The following is a 19,470-nucleotide window of genomic DNA, read 5'->3' on the forward strand; positions in this document are numbered from 1 at the left end:
TTCGGAGCTTTTAAATATCTTGATATATCTCGAGAACTACGCATCTGATCAAAAAATATCATAGAACATAAAAAGTAGGAAACTTAATTCTCTACATAAAAGGTCTCTTAACATTTTGCCATAGCTCGCTTCGTTTCCGAGATATTTGCAGATTTATCTCAAGGGAAGGGGCCTGACGGACATATTTCGAGATATTTCTTCTTCTTGTTGTTCTTCTTCTGCACAGCTAAGCTGGAAGTGGCATTTGCAGCGCGCAATAGTGCAGAGTTATCTCAAAGAAAGGGGCCACGGTGTTTCTGTATCTCTATTATGTTGGTGCGGCTTCGGAACTTTTAAATATCTTTATATATCTCGAGAACTACGCATCTGATCAAAAAATATCATAGAACATAAAAAGTAGGAAACTTAATTCTCTACAAAAAAGGTCTCTTAACATTTTCCCACAACTGGCATCGTTTCCGAGATATTTGCAGATTTAGCTCAAGGGAAGGAGCCTGACGGACATATTCCGAGATATTTCTTCTTCTTGTTGTTCCTCTTCTGCACAGCTAAGCTGGAAGTGGCATTTGCAGCTCGCAATAGTGCAGAGTTATCTCAAAGAAAGGGGCCACGGTGTTTCTGTATCTCTATTATGTTGGTGCGGCTTCGGAACTTTTAAATATCTCGACATATCTCGAAAACTACGCTTCTGATCAAAAAATATCATAGAACATAAATTGTAGGAAACATAATTCTCTACAAAAAAGGTCTCTTAACATTTTGCCATAGCTCGCTTCGTTTCCGAGATATTTGCAGATTTATCTCAAGGGAAGGGTCCTGATGGACATATTTCGAGATATTTCTTCTTCTTGTTGTTCTTCTTCTGCACAGCTAAACTGGAAGTGGCATTTCTAGCTCGCAATCGTGCAGAGTTATCTCAAAGAAAGGGGCCACGGTGTTTCTGTATCTCTATTATGTTGGTGCGGCTTCGTAACTTTTAAATATCTTGATATATCTCGAGAACTACGCCTCTGATCGAAAAATATCATAGAACATAAAAAGTAGGAAACTTAATTCTCTACAAAAAAGGTCTCTTAACATTTTGCCATAGCTCGCTTCGTTTCCGAGATATTTGCAGATTTATCTCAAGGGAAGGGGCCTGACGGACATATTTCGAGATATTTCTTCTTCTTGTTGTTCTTCTTCTGCACAGCTAAGCTGGAAGTGGCATTTGCAGCGCGCAATAGTGCAGAGTTATCTCAAAGAAAGGGGCCACGGTGTTTCTGTATCTCTATTATGTTGGTGCGGCTTCGGAACTTTTAAATATGTTGATATATCTCGAGAACTACGCATCTGATCAAAAAATATCATAGAACATAAAAAGTAGGAAACTTAATTCTCTACAAAAAAGGTCTCTTAACATTTTGCCATAGCTCGCTTCGTTTCCGAGATATTTGCAGATTTATCTCAAGGGAAGGGGCCTGACGGACATATTTCGAGATATTTCTTCTTCTTGTTGTTCTTCTTCTGCACAGCTAAGCTGGAAGTGGCATTTGCAGCTCGCAATAGTGCAGAGTTATCGCAAAGAAAGGGGCCACGGTGTTTCTGTATCTCTATTATGTTGGTGCAGCTTCGGAGCTTTTAAATATCTTGATATATCTCGAGAACTACGCATCTGATCAAAAAATATCATACAACATAAAAAGTAGGAAACTTAATTCTCTACAAAAAAGGTCTCTTAACATTTTGCCATAGCTCGCTTCGTTTCCGAGATATTTGCAGATTTATCTCAAGGGAAGGGGCCTGACGGACATATTTCGAGATATTTCTTCCTCTTGTTGTTCTTCTTCTGCACAGCTAAGCTGGAAGTGGCATTTGCTGCGCGAAATAGTGCAGAGTTATCTCAAAGAAAGGGGCCACGGTGATTCTGTATCTCTATTATGTTGGTGCGGCTTCGGAACTTTTAAATATCTTGATATATCTCGAGAACTACGCATCTGATCAAGAAATATCATAAAACATAAAAAGTAGAAAACTTAATTCTCTACAAAAAAGGTCTCTTAACATTTTCCCATAGCTGGCATCGTTTCCGAGATATTTGCAGATTTAGCTCAAGGGAAGGGGCCTGACGGACATATTCCGAGATATTTCTTCTTCTTGTTGTTCCTCTTCTGCACAGCTAAGCTGGAAGTGGCATTTGCAGCTCGCAATAGTGCAGAGTTATCTCAAAGAAAGGGGCCACGGTGTTTCTGTATCTCTATTATGTTGGTGCGGCTTCGCAACGTTTAAATATCTTGATATATCTCGAGAACTACGCATCTGATCAAAAAATATCATAGAACATAAAAAGTAGGAAACCTAATTTTCTACAAAAAAGGTCTCTTAACATTTTGCAGTAGCTGGCTTCGTTTCCGAGATATTTGCAGATTTATCTCAAGGGAAGGGGCCTGACGGACATATTTCGAGATATTTCTTCTTCTTGTTGTTCTTCTTCTGCACAGCTAAGCTGGAAGTGGCATTTGCAGCTCGCAATAGTGCAGAGTTATCGCAAAGAAAGGGGCCACGGTGTTTCTGTATCTCTATTATGTTGGTGCGGCTTCGGAACTTTTAAATATCTTGATATATCTCGAGAACTACGCATCTGATCAAAAAATATCTAAGAACATAAAAAGTAGGAAACCTAATTTTCTACAAAAAAGGTCTCTTAACATTTTGCCGTAGCTCGCTTCGTTTCCGAGATATTTGCAGATATATCTCAAGGGCAGGGGCCTGACGGACATATTTCGAGATATTTCTTCTTCTTGTTGTTCTTCTTCTGCACAGCTAAGCTGGAAGTGGCATTTGCGGCTCGCACTTGTGCAGAGTTATCTCAAAGAAAGGGGCCACGGTGTTTCTGTATCTCCATTATGTTGGTGCGGCTTCGGAACTTTTAAATATCTCGATATATCTCGAAAACTACTCTTCTGATCAAAAAATATCATAGAACATAAATTGTAGGAAACATAATTCTCTACAAAAAAGGTCTCTTAACATTTTGCCATAGCTGGCTTCGTTTCCGAGATATTTGCAGATATATCTCAAGGGCAGGGGCCTGACGGACATATTTCGAGATATTTCTTCTTCTTGTTGTTCTTCTTCTGCACAGCTAAGCTGGAAGTGGCATTTACAGCTCGCAATAGTGCAGAGTTATCTCAAAGAAAGGGGCCACGGTGTTTCTGTATCTCTATTATGTTGGTGCGGCTTCGGAACTTTTAAATATCTTGATATATCTCGAGAACTACGCATCTGATCAAAAAATATCATAGAACATAAAAAGTAGGAAACTTGATTCTCTACAAAAAAGGTCGGTTAACATTTTGCCATAGCTCGCTTCGTTTCCGAGATATTTGCAGATATATCCCAAGGGCAGGGGCCTGACGGACATATTTCGAGATATTTCTTCTTCTTGTTGTTCTTCTTCTGCACAGCTAAGCTGGAAGTGGCATTTACAGCTCGCAATAGTGCAGGGTTATCTCAAAGAAAGGGGCCACGGTGTTTCTGTATCTCTATTATGTTGGTGCGGCTACGGAACTTTTAAATATCTCGAAAACTACGCTTCTGATCAAAAAATATCATAGAACATAAATTGTAGGAAACATAATTCTCTACAAAAAAGGTCTCTCAACATTTTGCCATAGCTCGCTTCGTTTCCGAGATATTTGCAGATATATCTCAAGGGCAGGGGCCTGACGGACATATTTCGAGATATTTCTTCTTCTTGTTGTTCTTCTTCTGCACAGCTAAACTGGAAGTGGCATTTCCAGCTCGCAATAGTGCAGAGTTATCTCAAAGAAAGGGGCCACGGTGTTTCTGTATCTCTATTATGTTGGTGCGGCTTCGGAACTTTTAAATATCTTGATATATCTCGAGAACTACGCATCTGATCAAAAAATGTCATAGAACATAAAAAGTAGGAAACTTAATTCTCTACAAATAAGGTCTCTTAACATTTTGCCATAGCTCGCTTCGTTTCCGAGATATTTGCAGATTTATCTCAAGGGAAGGGGGCCTCACGGACATATTTCGAGATATTTCTTCTTCTTGTTGTTCTTCTTCTGCACAGCTAAGCTGGAAGTGGCATTTGCAGCTCGCAATAGTGCAGTGATATCTCAAAGAAAGGGGCCACGGTGTTTCTGTATCTCTATTATGTTGGTGCGGCTTCGGAACTTTTAAATATCTTGATATATCTCGAGAACTACGCGTCTGATCAAAAAATATCATAGAACATAAAAAGTAGGAAACATAATTCTGTACAAAAAAGGTCTCTTAACATTTTGCCATAGCTCGCTTCGTTTCCGAGATATTTGCAGATTCAGCTCAAAGGAACTGGCCTGACGGACATATTTCGAGATATTTCTTCTTCTTGTTGTTCTTCCTCTGCACAGCTAAGCTGGAAGTGGCATTTGCAGCTCGCAATAGTGCAGAGTTATCTCAAAGAAAGGGGCCACGGTGTTTCTGTATCTCTATTATGTTGGTGGGGCTTCGGAACTTTTAAATATCTTGATATATCTCGAGAACTACGCATCTGATCAAAAAATATCATAGAACATAAAAAGTAGGAAACTTAATTCTCTACAAAAAAGGTCGCTTAACATTTTGCCATAGCTCGGTTCGTTTCCGAGATATTTGCATATTTATCTCAAGGGAAGGGGCCTGACGGACATATTTCGAGATATTTCTTCTTCTTGTTGTTCTTCTTCTGCACAGCTAAGCTGGAAGTGGCATTTGCGGCTCGCACTAGTGCAGAGTTATCTCAAAGAAAGGGGCCACGGTGTTTCTGTATCTCTATTATGTTGGTGCGGCTACGGAACTTTTAAATATCTCGATATATCTCGAAAACTACGCTTCTGATCAAAAAATATCATAGAACATAAATTGTAGGAAACATAATTCTCTACAAAAAAGGTCTCTCAACATTTTGCCATAGCGAGCTTCGTTTCCGAGATATTTGCAGATATATCTCAAGGGCAGGGGCCTGACGGACATATTTCGAGATATTTCTTCTTCTTGTTGTTCTTCTTCTGCACAGCTAAGCTGGAAGTGGCATTTGCAGCTCGCAATAGTGCAGAGATATCTCAAAGAAAGGGGCCACGGTGTTTCTGTATCTCTATTATGTTGGTGCGGCTTCGGAACTTTTAAATATCTTGATATATCTCGAGAACTACGCGACTGATCAAAAAATATCATAGAACGTAAAAAGTAGGAAACATAATTCTGTACAAAAAAGGTCTCTTAACATTTTGCCATACCTCGCTTCGTTTCCGAGATATTTGCAGATATATCTCAAGGGAAGGGGCCTGACGGGCATATTTCGAGATATTTCTTCTTCTTGTTGTTCTTCTTCTGCACAGCTAAGCTGGAAGTGGCATTTACAGCTCGCAATAGTGCAGAGTTATCTCAAAGAAAGGGGCCACGGTGTTTCTGTATCTCTATTATGTTGGTGCGGCTTCGGAACTTTTAAATATCTTGATATATCTCGAGAACTACGCATCCGATCAAAAAATATCATAGAACATGAAAAGTAGGAAACTTAATTCTCTACAAAAAAGGTCTCTTAACATTTTGCCATAGCTCGCTTCGTTTCCGAGATATTTGCAGATTTATCTCAAGGGAAGGGGCCTGACGGACATATTTCGAGATATTTCTTCATCTTGTTGTTCTTCTTCTGCACAGCTAAGCTGGAAGTGGCATTGTCAGCTCGCGCTAGTGCAGAGTTATCTCAAAGAAAGGGGCCACGGTGTTTCTGTATCTCTATTATGTTGGTGCGGCTTCGGAACTTTTAAATATCTCCATATATCTCGAAAACTACGCTTCTGATCAAAAAATATCATAGAACATAAATTGTAGGAAACATAATTCTCTACAAAAAAGGTCTCTTAACATTTTGCCATAGCTCGCTTCGTTTCCGAGATATTTGCAGATATATCTCAAGGGAAGGGGCCTGACGGACATATTTCGAGATATTTCTTCTTCTTGTTGTTCTTCTTCTGCACAGCTAAGCTGGAAGTGGCATTTGCGGCTCGCACTAGTGCAGAGTTATCTCAAAGAAAGGGGACACGGTGTTTCTGTATCCCTATTATGTTGGTGCGGCTTCGGAACTTTTAAATATCTCGATATATCTCGAAAACTACGCTTCTGAACAAAAAATATCATAGAACATAAATTGTAGGAAACATAATTCTCTACAAAAAACGTCTTTTAACATTTTGCCATAGCTCGCTTCGTTTCCGAGATATTTGCAGATTCATCTCAAAGGAACTGGCCTGACGGACATATTTCGAGATATTTCTTCTTCTTGTTGTTCTTCCTCTGCACAGCTAAGCTGGAAGTGGCATTTCCAGCTCGCAATAGTGCAGAGTTATCTCAAAGAAAGGGGCCACGGCGTTTCTGTATCTCTATTATGTTGATGCGGCTTCGGAACTTTTAAATATCTTGATATATCTCGAGAACTACGCATCTGATCAAAAAATATCATAGAACATAAAAAGTAGGAAACTTAATTCTCTACAAGAAAGGTCTCTTAACATTTTGCCATAGCTCGCTTCGTTTCCGAGATATTTGCAGATTTATCTCAAGGGAAGGGGCCTGACGGACATATTTCGAGATATTTCTTCTTCTTGTTGTTCTTCTTCTGCACAGCTAAGCTGGAAGTGGCATTTGCGGCTCGCACTAGTGCAGAGTTATCTCAAAGAAAGGGGCCACGGTGTTTCTGTATCTCTATTATGTTGGTGCGGCTTCGGAACTTTTAAATATCTCGATGTATCTCGAAAACTACGCTTCTGATCAAAAAATATCATAGAACATAAATTGTAGGAAACATAATTCTCTATAAAAAACGTCTCTTAACATTTTGCCATAGCTCGCTTCGTTTCCGAGATATTTGCAGATTCATCTCAAAGGAACTGGCCTGACGGACATATTTCGAGATATTTCTTCTTCTTGTTGTTCTTCCTCTGCACAGCTAAGCTGGAAGTGGCATTTGCAGCTCGCAATAGTGCAGAGTTATCTCAAAGAAAGGGGCCACGGCGTTTCTGTATCTCTATTATGTTGGTGCGGCTTCGGAGCTTTTAAATATCTTGATATATCTCGAGAACTACGCATCTGATCAAAAAATATCATAGAACATAAAAAGTAGGAAACTTAATTCTCTACAGAAAAGGTCTCTTAACATTTTGCCATAGCCCGCTTCGTTTCCGAGATATTTGCAGATTTATCTCAAGGGAAGGGGCCTGACGGACATATTTCGAGATATTTCTTCTTCTTGTTGTTCTTTTTCTGCACAGCTAAGCTGGAAGTGGCATTTGCGGCTCGCACTAGTGCAGAGTTATCTCAAAGAAAGGGGCCACGGTGTTTCTGTATCTCTATTATGTTGGTGCGGCTTCGGAACTTTTAAATATCTCGATATATCTCGAAAACTACGCTTCTGATCAAAAAATATCATAGAACATAAATTGTAGGAAACATAATTCTCTACAAAAAACGTCTCTTAACATTTTGCCATAGCTCGCTTCGTTTCCGAGATATTTGCAGATTCATCTCAAAGGAACTGGCCTGACGGACATATTTCGAGATATTTCTTCTTCTTGTTGTTCTTCCTCTGCACAGCTAAGCTGGAAGTGGCATTTTCAGCTCGCAATAGTGCAGAGTTATCTCAAAGAAAGGGGCCACGGCGTTTCTGTATCTCTATTATGTTGATGCGGCTTCGGAACTTTTAAATATCTTGATATATCTCGAGAACTACGCATCTGATCAAAAAATATCATAGAACATAAAAAGTAGGAAACTTAATTCTCTACAAGAAAGGTCTCTTAACATTTTGCCATAGCTCGCTTCGTTTCCGAGATATTTGCAGATTTATCTCAAGGGAAGGGGCCTGACGGACATATTTCGAGATATTTCTTCTTCTTGTTGTTCTTCTTCTGCACAGCTAAGCTGGAAGTGGCATTTGCGGCTCGCACTAGTGCAGAGTTATCTCAAAGAAAGGGGCCACGGTGTTTCTGTATCTCTATTATGTTGGTGCGGCTTCGGAACTTTTAAATATCTCGATGTATCTCGAAAACTACGCTTCTGATCAAAAAATATCATAGAACATAAATTGTAGGAAACATAATTCTCTATAAAAAACGTCTCTTAACATTTTGCCATAGCTCGCTTCGTTTCCGAGATATTTGCAGATTCATCTCAAAGGAACTGGCCTGACGGACATATTTCGAGATATTTCTTCTTCTTGTTGTTCTTCCTCTGCACAGCTAAGCTGGAAGTGGCATTTGCAGCTCGCAATAGTGCAGAGTTATCTCAAAGAAAGGGGCCACGGCGTTTCTGTATCTCTATTATGTTGGTGCGGCTTCGGAGCTTTTAAATATCTTGATATATCTCGAGAACTACGCATCTGATCAAAAAATATCATAGAACATAAAAAGTAGGAAACTTAATTCTCTACAAAAAAGGTCTCTTAACATTTTGCCATAGCTCGCTTCGTTTCCGAGATATTTGCAGATTTATCTCAAGGGAAGGGGCCTGACGGACATATTTCGAGATATTTCTTCTTCTTGTTGTTCTTCTTCTGCACAGCTAAGCTGGAAGTGGCATTTGCGGCTCGCACTAGTGCAGAGTTATCTCAAAGAAAGGGGCCACGGTGTTTCAGTATCTCTATTATGTTGGTGCGGCTTCGGAACTTTTAAATATCTTGATATATCTCGAGAACTACGCATCTGATCAAAAAATATCATAGAACATAAAAAGTAGGAAACTTAATTCTCTACAGAAAAGGTCTCTTAACATTTTGCCATAGCCCGCTTCGTTTCCGAGATATTTGCAGATTTATCTCAAGGGAAGGGGCCTGACGGACATATTTCGAGATATTTCTTCTTCTTGTTGTTCTTCTTCTGCACAGCTAAGCTGGAAGTGGCATTTGCGGCTCGCACTAGTGCAGAGTTATCTCAAAGAAAGGGGCCACGGTGTTTCTGTATCTCTATTATGTTGGTGCGGCTTCGGAACTTTTAAATATCTCGATATATCTCGAAAACTACGCTTCTGATCAAAAAATATCATAGAACATAAATTGTAGGAAACATAATTCTCTACAAAAAAGGTCTCTTAACATTTTGCCATAGCTCGCTTGGTTTCCGAGATATTTGCAGATATATCTCAAGGGAAGGGGCCTGACGGACATATTTCGAGATATTTCTTCTTCTTGTTGTTCTTCTTCTGCACAGCTAAGCTGGAAGTGGCATTTACAGCTCGCAATAGTGCAGAGTTATCTCAAAGAAAGGGGCCACGGTGTTTCTGTATCTCTATTATGTTGGTGCGGCTTCGGAACTTTTAAATATCTCGATATATCTCGAAAACTACGCTTCTGATCAAAAAATATCATAGAACATAAATTGTAGGAAACATAATTCTCTACAAAAAACGTCTCTTAAGATTTTGCCATAGCTCGCTTCGTTTCCGAGATATTTGCAGATTCAGCTCAAAGGAACGGGCCTGACGGACATATTTCGAGATACTTCTTCTTCTTGTTGTTCTTCTTCTGCACAGCTAAGCTGGAAGTGGCATTTGCAGCTCGCACTAGTGCAGAGTTATCTCAAAGAAAGGGGCCACGGTGTTTCTGTATCTCTATTATGTTGGTGCGGCTTCGGAACTTTTAAATATCTCGATATATCTCGAAAACTACGCTTCTGATCAAAAAATATCATAGAACATAAATTGTAGGAAACATAATTCTCTACAAAAAAGGTCTCTTAACATTTTGCCATAGCTCGCTTGGTTTCCGAGATATTTGCAGATATATCTCAAGGGAAGGGGCCTGACGGACATATTTCGAGATATTTCTTCTTCTTGTTGTTCTTCTTCTGCACAGCTAAGCTGGAAGTGGCATTTACAGCTCGCCATAGTGCAGAGTTATCTCAAAGAAAGGGGCCACGGTGTTTCTGTATCTCTATTATGTTGGTGCGGCTTCGGAACTTTTAAATATCTCGATATATCTCGAAAACTACGCTTCTGATCAAAAAATATCATAGAACATAAATTGTAGGAAACATAATTCTCTACAAAAAAGGTCTCTTAACGTTTTGCCATAGCTCGCTTCGTTTCCGAGATATTTGCAGATATATCTCAAGGGAAGGGGCCTGACGGACATATTTCGAGATATTTCTTCTTCTTGTTGTTCTTCTTTTGCACAGCTAAGCTGGAAGTGGCATTTGCGGCTCGCACTAGTGCAGAGTTATCTCAAAGAAAGGGGCCACGGTGTTTCAGTATCTCTATTATGTTGGTGCGGCTTCGGAACTTTTAAATATCTTGATATATCTCGAGAACTACGCATCTGATCAAAAAATATCATAGAACATAAAAAGTAGGAAACTTAATTCTCTACAGAAAAGGTCTCTTAACATTTTGCCATAGCCTGCTTCGTTTCCGAGATATTTGCAGATTTATCTCAAGGGAAGGGGCCTGACGGACATATTTCGAGATATTTCTTCTTCTTGTTGTTCTTCTTCTGCACAGCTAAGCTGGAAGTGGCATTTGCGGCTCGTACTAGTGCAGAGTTATCTCAAAGAAAGGGGCCACGGTGTTTCTGTATCTCTATTATGTTGGTGCGGCTTCGGAACTTTTAAATATCTCGATATATCTCGAAAACTACGCTTCTGATCAAAAAATATCATAGAACATAAATTGTAGGAAACAGAATTTTCTACAAAAAAGGTCTCTTAACATTTTGCCATAGCTCGCTTCGTTTCCGAGATATTTGCAGATATATCTCAAGGGAAGGGGCCTGCCGGACATATTTCGAGATATTTCTTCTTCTTGTTGTTCTTCTTCTGCACAGCTAAGCTGGAAGTGGCATTTGTGGCTCGCACTAGTGCAGAGTTATCTCAAAGAAAGGGGCCACGGTGTTTCTGTATCTCTATTATGTTGGTGCGGCTTCGGAACTTTTAAATATCTCGATATATCTCGAAAACTACGCTTCTGATCAAAAAATATCATAGAACATAAATTGTAGGAAAAATAATTCTCTACAAAAAACGTCTCTTAAGATTTTGCCATAGCTCGCTTCGTTTCCGAGATATTTGCAGATTCAGCTCAAAGGAACGGGCCTGACGGACATATTTCGAGATACTTCTTCTTCTTGTTGTTCTTCTTCTGCACAGCTAAGCTGGAAGTGGCATTTGCAGCTCGCACTAGTGCAGAGTTATCTCAAAGAAAGGGGCCACGGTGTTTCTGTATCTCTATTATGTTGGTGCGGCTTCGGAACTTTTAAATATCTCGATATATCTCGAAAACTACGCTTCTGATCAAAAAATATCATAGAAGATAAATTGTAGGAAACATAATTCTCTACAAAAAAGGTCTCTTAACATTTTGCCATAGCTCGCTTGGTTTCCGAGATATTTGCAGATATATCTCAAGGGAAGGGGCCTGACGGACATATTTCGAGATATTTCTTCTTCTTGTTGTTCTTCTTTTGCACAGCTAAGCTGGAAGTGGCATTTACAGCTCGCAATAGTGCAGAGTTATCTCAAAGAAAGGGGCCACGGTGTTTCTGTATCTCTATTATGTTGGTGCGGCTTCGGAACTTTTAAATATCTTGATATATCTCGAGAACTACGCATCTGATCAAAAAATATCATAGAACATAAAAAGTAGGAAACTTAATTCTCTACAAAAAAGGTCTCTTAACATTTTGCCATAGCTCTCTTCGTTTCCGAGATATTTGCAGATGTATCTCAAGGGAAGGGGCCTGACGGACATATTTCGAGATATTTCTTCTTCTTGTTGTTCTTCTTCTGCACAGCTAAGCTGGAAGTGGCATTTGTGGCTCGCACTAGTGCAGAGTTATCTCAAAGAAAGGGGCCACGGTGTTTCTGTATCTCTATTATGTTGGTGCGGCTTCGGAACTTTTAAATATCTTGATATATCTCGAGAACTACGCATCTGATCAAAAAATATCATAGAACATAAAAAGTAGGAAACTTAATTCTCTACAAAAAAGGTCTCTTAACATTTTGCCATAGCTCGCCTCGTTTCCGAGATATTTGCAGATTTATCTCAAGGGAAGGGGCCTGACGGACATATTTCGAGATATTTCTTCTTCTTGTTGTTCTTCTTCTGCACAGCTAAGCTGGAAGTGGCATTTGCGGCTCGCACTAGTGCAGAGTTATCTCAAAGAAAGGGGCCACGGTGTTTCTGTATCCCTATTATGTTGGTGCGGCTTCGGAACTTTTAAATATCTCGATATATCTCGAAAACTACGCTTCGGATCAAAAAATATCATAGAACATAAATAGTAGGAAACATAATTCTCTACAAAAAACGTGTCTTAACATTTTGCCATAGCTCGCTTCGTTTCCGAGATATGTGCAGATTTATCTCAAGGGAAGGGGCCTGACGGACATATTTCGAGATATTTCTTCTTCTTGTTGTTCTTCTTCTCCACAGCTAAGCTGGAAGTGGCATTTGCGGCTCGCACTAGTGCAGAGTTATCTCAACGAAAGGGGCCACGGTGCTTCTGTATCTCTATTATGTTGGTGCGGCTTCGGAACTTTTAAATATCTCGATATATCTCGAAAACTACGCTTCTGATCAAAGAATATCATAGAACATAAATTGTAGGAAGCATAATTCTCTACAAAAAAGGTCTCTTAACATTTTGCCATAGCTCGCTTCGTTTCCGAGATATTTGCAGATATATCTCAAGGGAAGAGGCCTGACGGACATATTTCGAGATATTTCTTCTTCTTGTTGTTCTTCTTCTGCACAGCTAAGCTGGAAGTGGCATTTACAGCTCGCAATAGTGCAGAGTTATCTCAAAGAAAGGGGCCACGGTGTTTCTGTATCTCTATTATGTTGGTGCGGCTTCGGAACTTTTAAATATCTCGATATATCTCGAAAACTACGCTTCTGATCAAAAAATATCATAGAACATAAATTGTAGGAAACATAATTCTCTACAAAAAACGTCTCTTAACATTTTGCCATAGCTCGCTTCGTTTCCGAGATATTTGCAGATTCATCTCGAGGGAAGGGGCCTGACGGACATATTTCGAGATATTTCTTCTTCTTGTTGTTCTTCTTCTGCACAGCTAAGCTGGAAGTGGCATTTGCAGCTCGCAATAGTGCAGAGTTATCTCAAAGAAAGGGGCCACGGTGTTTCTGTATCTCTATTATGTTGGTGCGGCTTCGGAACTTTTAAATATCTTGATATATCTCGAGAACTACGCATCTGATCAAAAAATATCATAGAACATAAAAAGTAGGAAACTTAATTCTCTACAAAAAAGGTCTCTTAACATTTTGCCATAGCTCGCTTCGTTTCCGAGATATTTGCAGATTTATCTCAAGGGAAGGGGCCTGACGGACATATTTCGAGATATTTCTTCTTCTTGTTGTTCTTCTTCTGCACAGCTAAGCTGGAAGTGGCATTTGCGGCTCGCACTAGTGCAGAGTTATCTCAAAGAAAGGGGCCACGGTGTTTCTGTATCTCTATTATGTTGGTGCGGCTTCGGAACTTTTAAATATCTCGATGTATCTCGAAAACTACGCTTCTGATCAAAAAATATCATAGAACATAAATTGTAGGAAACATAATTCTCAATAAAAAACGTCTCTTAACATTTTGCCATAGCTCGCTTCGTTTCCGAGATATTTGCAGATTCATCTCAAAGGAACTGGCCTGACGGACATATTTCGAGATATTTCTCCTTCTTGTTGTTCTTCCTCTGCACAGCTAAGCTGGAAGTGGCATTTGCAGCTCGCAATAGTGCAGAGTTATCTCAAAGAAAGGGGCCACGGCGTTTCTGTATCTCTATTATGTTGGTGCGGCTTCGGAACTTTTAAATATCTTGATATATCTCGAGAACTACGCATCTGATCAAAAAATATCATAGAACATAAAAAGTAGGAAACTTAATTCTCTACAAAAAAGGTCTCTTAACATTTTGCCATAGCTCGCTTCGTTTCCGAGATATTTGCAGATTTATCTCAAGGGAAGGGGCCTGACGGACATATTTCGAGATATTTCTTCTTCTTGTTGTTCTTCTTCTGCACAGCTAAGCTGGAAGTGGCATTTGCGGCTCGCACTAGTGCAGAGTTATCTCAAAGAAAGGGGCCACGGTGTTTCTGTACCTCTATTATGTTGGTGCGGCTTCGGAACTTTTAAATATCTCGATATATCTCGAAAACTACGCTTCTGATCAAAAAATATCATAGAACATAAATTGTAGGAAACAGAATTCTCTACAAAAAAGGTCTCTTAACATTTTGCCATAGCTCGCTTCGTTTCCGAGATATTTGCAGATATATCTTAAGGGAAGGGGCCTGACGGACATATTTCGAGATATTTCTTCTTCTTGTTGTTCTTCTTCTGCACAGCTAAGCTGGAAGTGGCATTTGCGGCTCGCACTAGTGCAGAGTTATCTCAAAAAAAGGGGCCACGGTGCTACTGTATCTCTATTATGTTGGTGCGGCTTCGGAACTTTTAAATATCTCGATGTATCTCGAAAACTACGCTTCTGATCAAAAAATATCATACAACATAAATTGTAGGAAACATAATTCTCTACAAAAAAGGTCTCTTAACATTTTGCCATTGCTCGCTTCGTTTCCGAGATATTTGCAGATATATCTCAAGGGAAGGGGCCTGACGGACATATTTCGAGATATTTCTTCTTCTTGTTGTTCTTCTTCTGCACAGCTAAGCTGGAAGTGGCATTTACAGCTCGCAATAGTGCAGAGTTATCTCAAAGAAAGGGGCCACGGTGTTTCTGTATCTCTATTATGTTGGTGCGGCTTCGGAACTTTTAAATATCTTGATATATCTCGAGAACTACGCATCTGATCAAAAAATATCATAGAACATAAAAAGTAGGAAACTTAATTCTCTACAAAAAAGGTCTCTTAACATTTTGCCATAGCTCGCTTCGTTTCCGAGATATTTGCAGATTTATCTCAAGGGAAGGGGCCTGACGGACATATTTCGAGATATTTCTTCTTCTTGTTGTTCTTCTTCTGCACAGCTAAGCTGGAAGTGGCATTTACAGCTCGCAATAGTGCAGAGTTATCTCAAAGAAAGGGGCCACGGTGTTTCTGTATCTCTATTATGTTGGTGCGGCTTCGGAACTTTTAAATATCTTGATATATCTCGAGAAGTACGCATCTGATCAAAAAATATTATAGAACATAAAAAGTAGGAAACTTAATTCTCTACAAAAAAGGTCTCTTAACATTTTGCCATAGCTCTCTTCGTTTCCGAGATATTTGCAGATATATCTCAAGGGAAGGGGCCTGACGGACATATTTCGAGATATTTCTTCTTCTTGTTGTTCTTCTTCTGCACAGCTAAGCTGGAAGTGGCATTTGCAGCTCGCAATAGTGCAGAGTTATCTCAAAGAAAGGGGCCACGGTGTTTCTGTATCTCTATTATGTTGGTGCGGCTTCGGAACTTTTAAATATCTTGATATATCTCGAGAACTACGCATCTGATCAAAAAATATCATAGAACATAAAAAGTAGGAAACTTAATTCTCTACAAAAAAGGTCTCTTAACATTTTGCCATAGCTCGCTTCGTTTCCGAGATATTTGCAGATTTATCTCAAGGGAAGGGGCCTGACGGACATATTTCGAGATATTTCTTCTTCTTGTTGTTCTTCTTCTGCACAGCTAAGCTGGAAGTGGCATTTGCGGCTCGCACTAGTGCAGAGTTATCTCAAAGAAAGGGGCCACGGTGTTTCTGTATCTCTATTATGTTGGTGCGGCTTCGGAACTTTTAAATATCTCGATGTATCTCGAAAACTACGCTTCTGATCAAAAAATATCATAGAACATAAATTGTAGGAAACATAATTCTCTACAAAAAAGGTCTCTTAACATTTTGCCATAGCTCGCTTCGTTTCCGAGATATTTGCAGATTCATCTCAAAGGAACTGGCCTGACGGACATATTTCGAGATATTTCTTCTTCTTGTTGTTCTTCTTCTGCACAGCTAAGCTGGAAGTGGCATTTACAGCTCGCAATAGTGCAGAGTTATCTCAAAGAAAGGGGCCACGGTGTTCCTGTATCTCTATTATGTTGGTGCGGCTTCGGAACTTTTAAATATCTTGATATATCTCGAGAACTACGCATCTGATCAAAAAATATCATAGAACATAAAAAGTAGGAAACTTAATTCTCTACAAGAAAGGTCTCTTAACATTTTGCCATAGCTCGCTTCGTTTCCGAGATATTTGCAGATATATCTCAAGGGAAGGGGCCTGACGGACATATTTCGAGATATTTCTTCTTCTTGTTGTTCTTCTTCTGCACAGCTAAGCTGGAAGTGGCATTTGCGGCTCGCACTAGTGCAGAGTTATCTCAAAGAAAGGGGCCACGGTGTTTCTGTATCTCTATTATGTTGGTGCGGCTTCGGAACTTTTAAATATCTCGATGTATCTCGAAAACTACGCTTCTGATCAAAAAATATCATAGAGCATAAATTGTAGGAAACATAATTCTCTATAAAAAACGTCTCTTAACATTTTGCCATAGCTCGCTTCGTTTCCGAGATATTTGCAGATTCATCTCAAAGGAACTGGCCTGACGGACATATTTCGAGATATTTCTTCTTCTTGTTGTTCTTCCTCTGCACAGCTAAGCTGGAAGTGGCATTTGCAGCTCGCAATAGTGCAGAGTTATCTCAAAGAAAGGGGCCACGGCGTTTCTGTATCTCTATTATGTTGATGCGGCTTCGGAACTTTTAAATATCTTGATATATCTCGAGAACTACGCATCTGATCAAAAAATATCATAGAACATAAAAAGTAGGAAACAGAATTCTCTACAAAAAAGGTCTCTTAACATTTTGCCATAGCTCGCTTCGTTTCCGAGATATTTGCAGATATATCTCAAGGGAAGGGGCCTGACGGACATATTTCGAGATATTTCTTCTTCTTGTTGTTCTTCTTCTGCACAGCTAAGCTGGAAGTGGCATTTGCGGCTCGCACTAGTGCAGAGTTATCTCAAAGAAAGGGGCCACGGTGTTTCTGTATCTCTATTATGTTGGTGCGGCTTCGGAACTTTTAAATATCTCGATGTATCTCGAAAACTACGCTTCTGATCAAAAAATATCATACAACATAAATTGTAGGAAACATAATTCTCTACAAAAAAGGTCTCTTAACATTTTGCCATAGCTCGCTTCGTTTCCGAGATATTTGCAGATATATCTCAAGGGAAGGGGCCTGACGGACATATTTCGAGATATTTCTTCTTCTTGTTGTTCTTCTTCTGCACAGCTAAGCTGGAAGTGGCATTTGCGGCTCGCACTAGTGCAGAGTTATCTCAAAGAAAGGGGCCACGGTGTTTCTGTATCCCTATTATGTTGGTGCGGCTTCGGAACTTTTAAATATCTCGATATATCTCGAAAACTACGCATCTGACCAAAAAATATCATAGAACATAAATTGTAGGAAACATAATTCTCTACAAAAAACGTCTCTTAACATTTTGCCATAGCTCGCTTCGTTTCCGAGATATTTGCAGATTCAGCTCAAAGGAACTGGCCTGACGGACATATTTCGAGATATTTCTTCTTCTTGTTGTTCTTCCTCTGCACAGCTAAGCTGGAAGTGGCATTTGCAGCTCGCAATAGTGCAAAGTTATCTCAAAGAAAGGGGCCACGGTATTTCTGTATCTCTATTATGTTGGTGCGGCTTCGGAACTTTTAAATATCTTGATATATCTCGAGAACTACGCATCTGATCAAAAAATATCATAGAACATAAAAAGTAGGAAACTTAATTCTCTACAAAAAAGGTCTCTTAACATTTTGCCATAGCTCGCTTCGTTTCCGAGATATTTGCAGATTTATCTCAAGGGAAGGGGCCTGACGGACATATTTCGAGATATTTCTTCTTCTTGTTGTTCTTCTTCTGCACAGCTAAGCTGGAAGTGGCATTTGCGGCTCGCACTAGTGCAGAGTTATCTCAAAGAAAGGGGCCACGGTGTTTCTGTATCCCTATTATGTTGGTGCGGCTTCGGAACTTTTAAATATCTCGATATATCTCGAAAACTACGCTTCTGATGAAAAAATATCATAGAACATAAATTGTAGGAAACATAATTCTCTATAAAAAACGTCTCTTAACATTTTGCCATAGCTCGCTTCGTTTCCGAGATATTTGCAGATATATATCAAGGGAAGGGGCCTGACGGACATATTTCCAGATATTTCTTCTTCTTGTTGTTCTTCTTCTGCACAGCTAAGCTGGAAGTGGCATTTGCGGCTCGCACTAGTGCAGAGTTATCTCAAAGAAAGGGGCCACGGTGTTTCTGTATCCCTATTATGTTGGTGCGGCTTCGGAACTTTTAAATATCTCGATATATCTCGAAAACTACGCTTCTGATCAAAAAATATCATAGAACATAAATTGTAGGAAACATAATTCTCTACAAAAAAGGTCTGTTAACATTTTGCCATAGCTCGCTTCGTTTCCGAGATATTTGCAGATTTATCTCAAGGGAAGGGGCCTGACGGACATATTTCGAGATATTTCTTCTTCTTGTTGTTCTTCTTCTGCACAGCTAAGCTGGAAGTGGCATTTGCGGCTCGCACTAGTGCAGAGTTATCTCAAAGAAAGGGGCCACGGTGTTTCTGTATCTCTATTATGTTGGTGCGGCTTCGGAACTTTTAAATATCTCGATATATCTCGAAAACTACGCTTCTGATCAAAAAATATCATAGAACCGAAATTGTAGGAAACAGAATTCTCTACAAAAAAGGTCTCTTAATATTTTGCCATAGCTCGCTTCGCTTCCGAGATATTTGCAGATATATCTCAAGGGAAGGGGCCTGACGGACATATTTCGAGATATTTCTTCTTCTTGTTGTTCTTCTTCTGCACAGCTAAGCTGGAAGTGGCATTTACAGCTCGCAATAGTGCAGAGTTATCTCAAAGAAAGGGACCACGGTGTTTCTGTATCTCTATTATGTTTGTGCGGCTTCGGAACTTTTAAATATCTTGATATATCTCGAGAACTACGCATCTGATCAAAAAATATCATAGAAGATAAAAAGTAGGAAACTTAATTCTCTACAAAAAAGGTCTCTTAACATTTTGCCATAGCTCGCTTCGTTTCCGAGATATTTGCAGATTTATCTCAAGGGAAGGGGCCTGACGGACATATTTCGAGATATTTCTTCTTCTTGTTGTTCTTCTTCTGCACAGCTAAGCTGGAAGTGGCATTTGCGGCTCGCACTAGTGCAGAGTTATCTCAAAGAAAGGGGCCACGGTGTTTCTGTATCCCTATTATGTTGGTGCGGCTTCGGAACTTTTAAATATCTCGATATATCTCGAAAACTACGCTTCTGATCAAAAAATATCATAGAACATAAATTGTAGGAAACATAATTCTCTATAAAAAACGTCTCTTAACATTTTGCCATAGCTCGCTTCGTTTCCGAGATATTTGCAGATATATCT

This window comes from Osmia lignaria, unplaced genomic scaffold (genome assembly GCF_051020975.1).
Source record: "Osmia lignaria lignaria isolate PbOS001 unplaced genomic scaffold, iyOsmLign1 scaffold0001, whole genome shotgun sequence".
Lineage (NCBI taxonomy): Eukaryota > Metazoa > Arthropoda > Insecta > Hymenoptera > Megachilidae > Osmia > Osmia lignaria.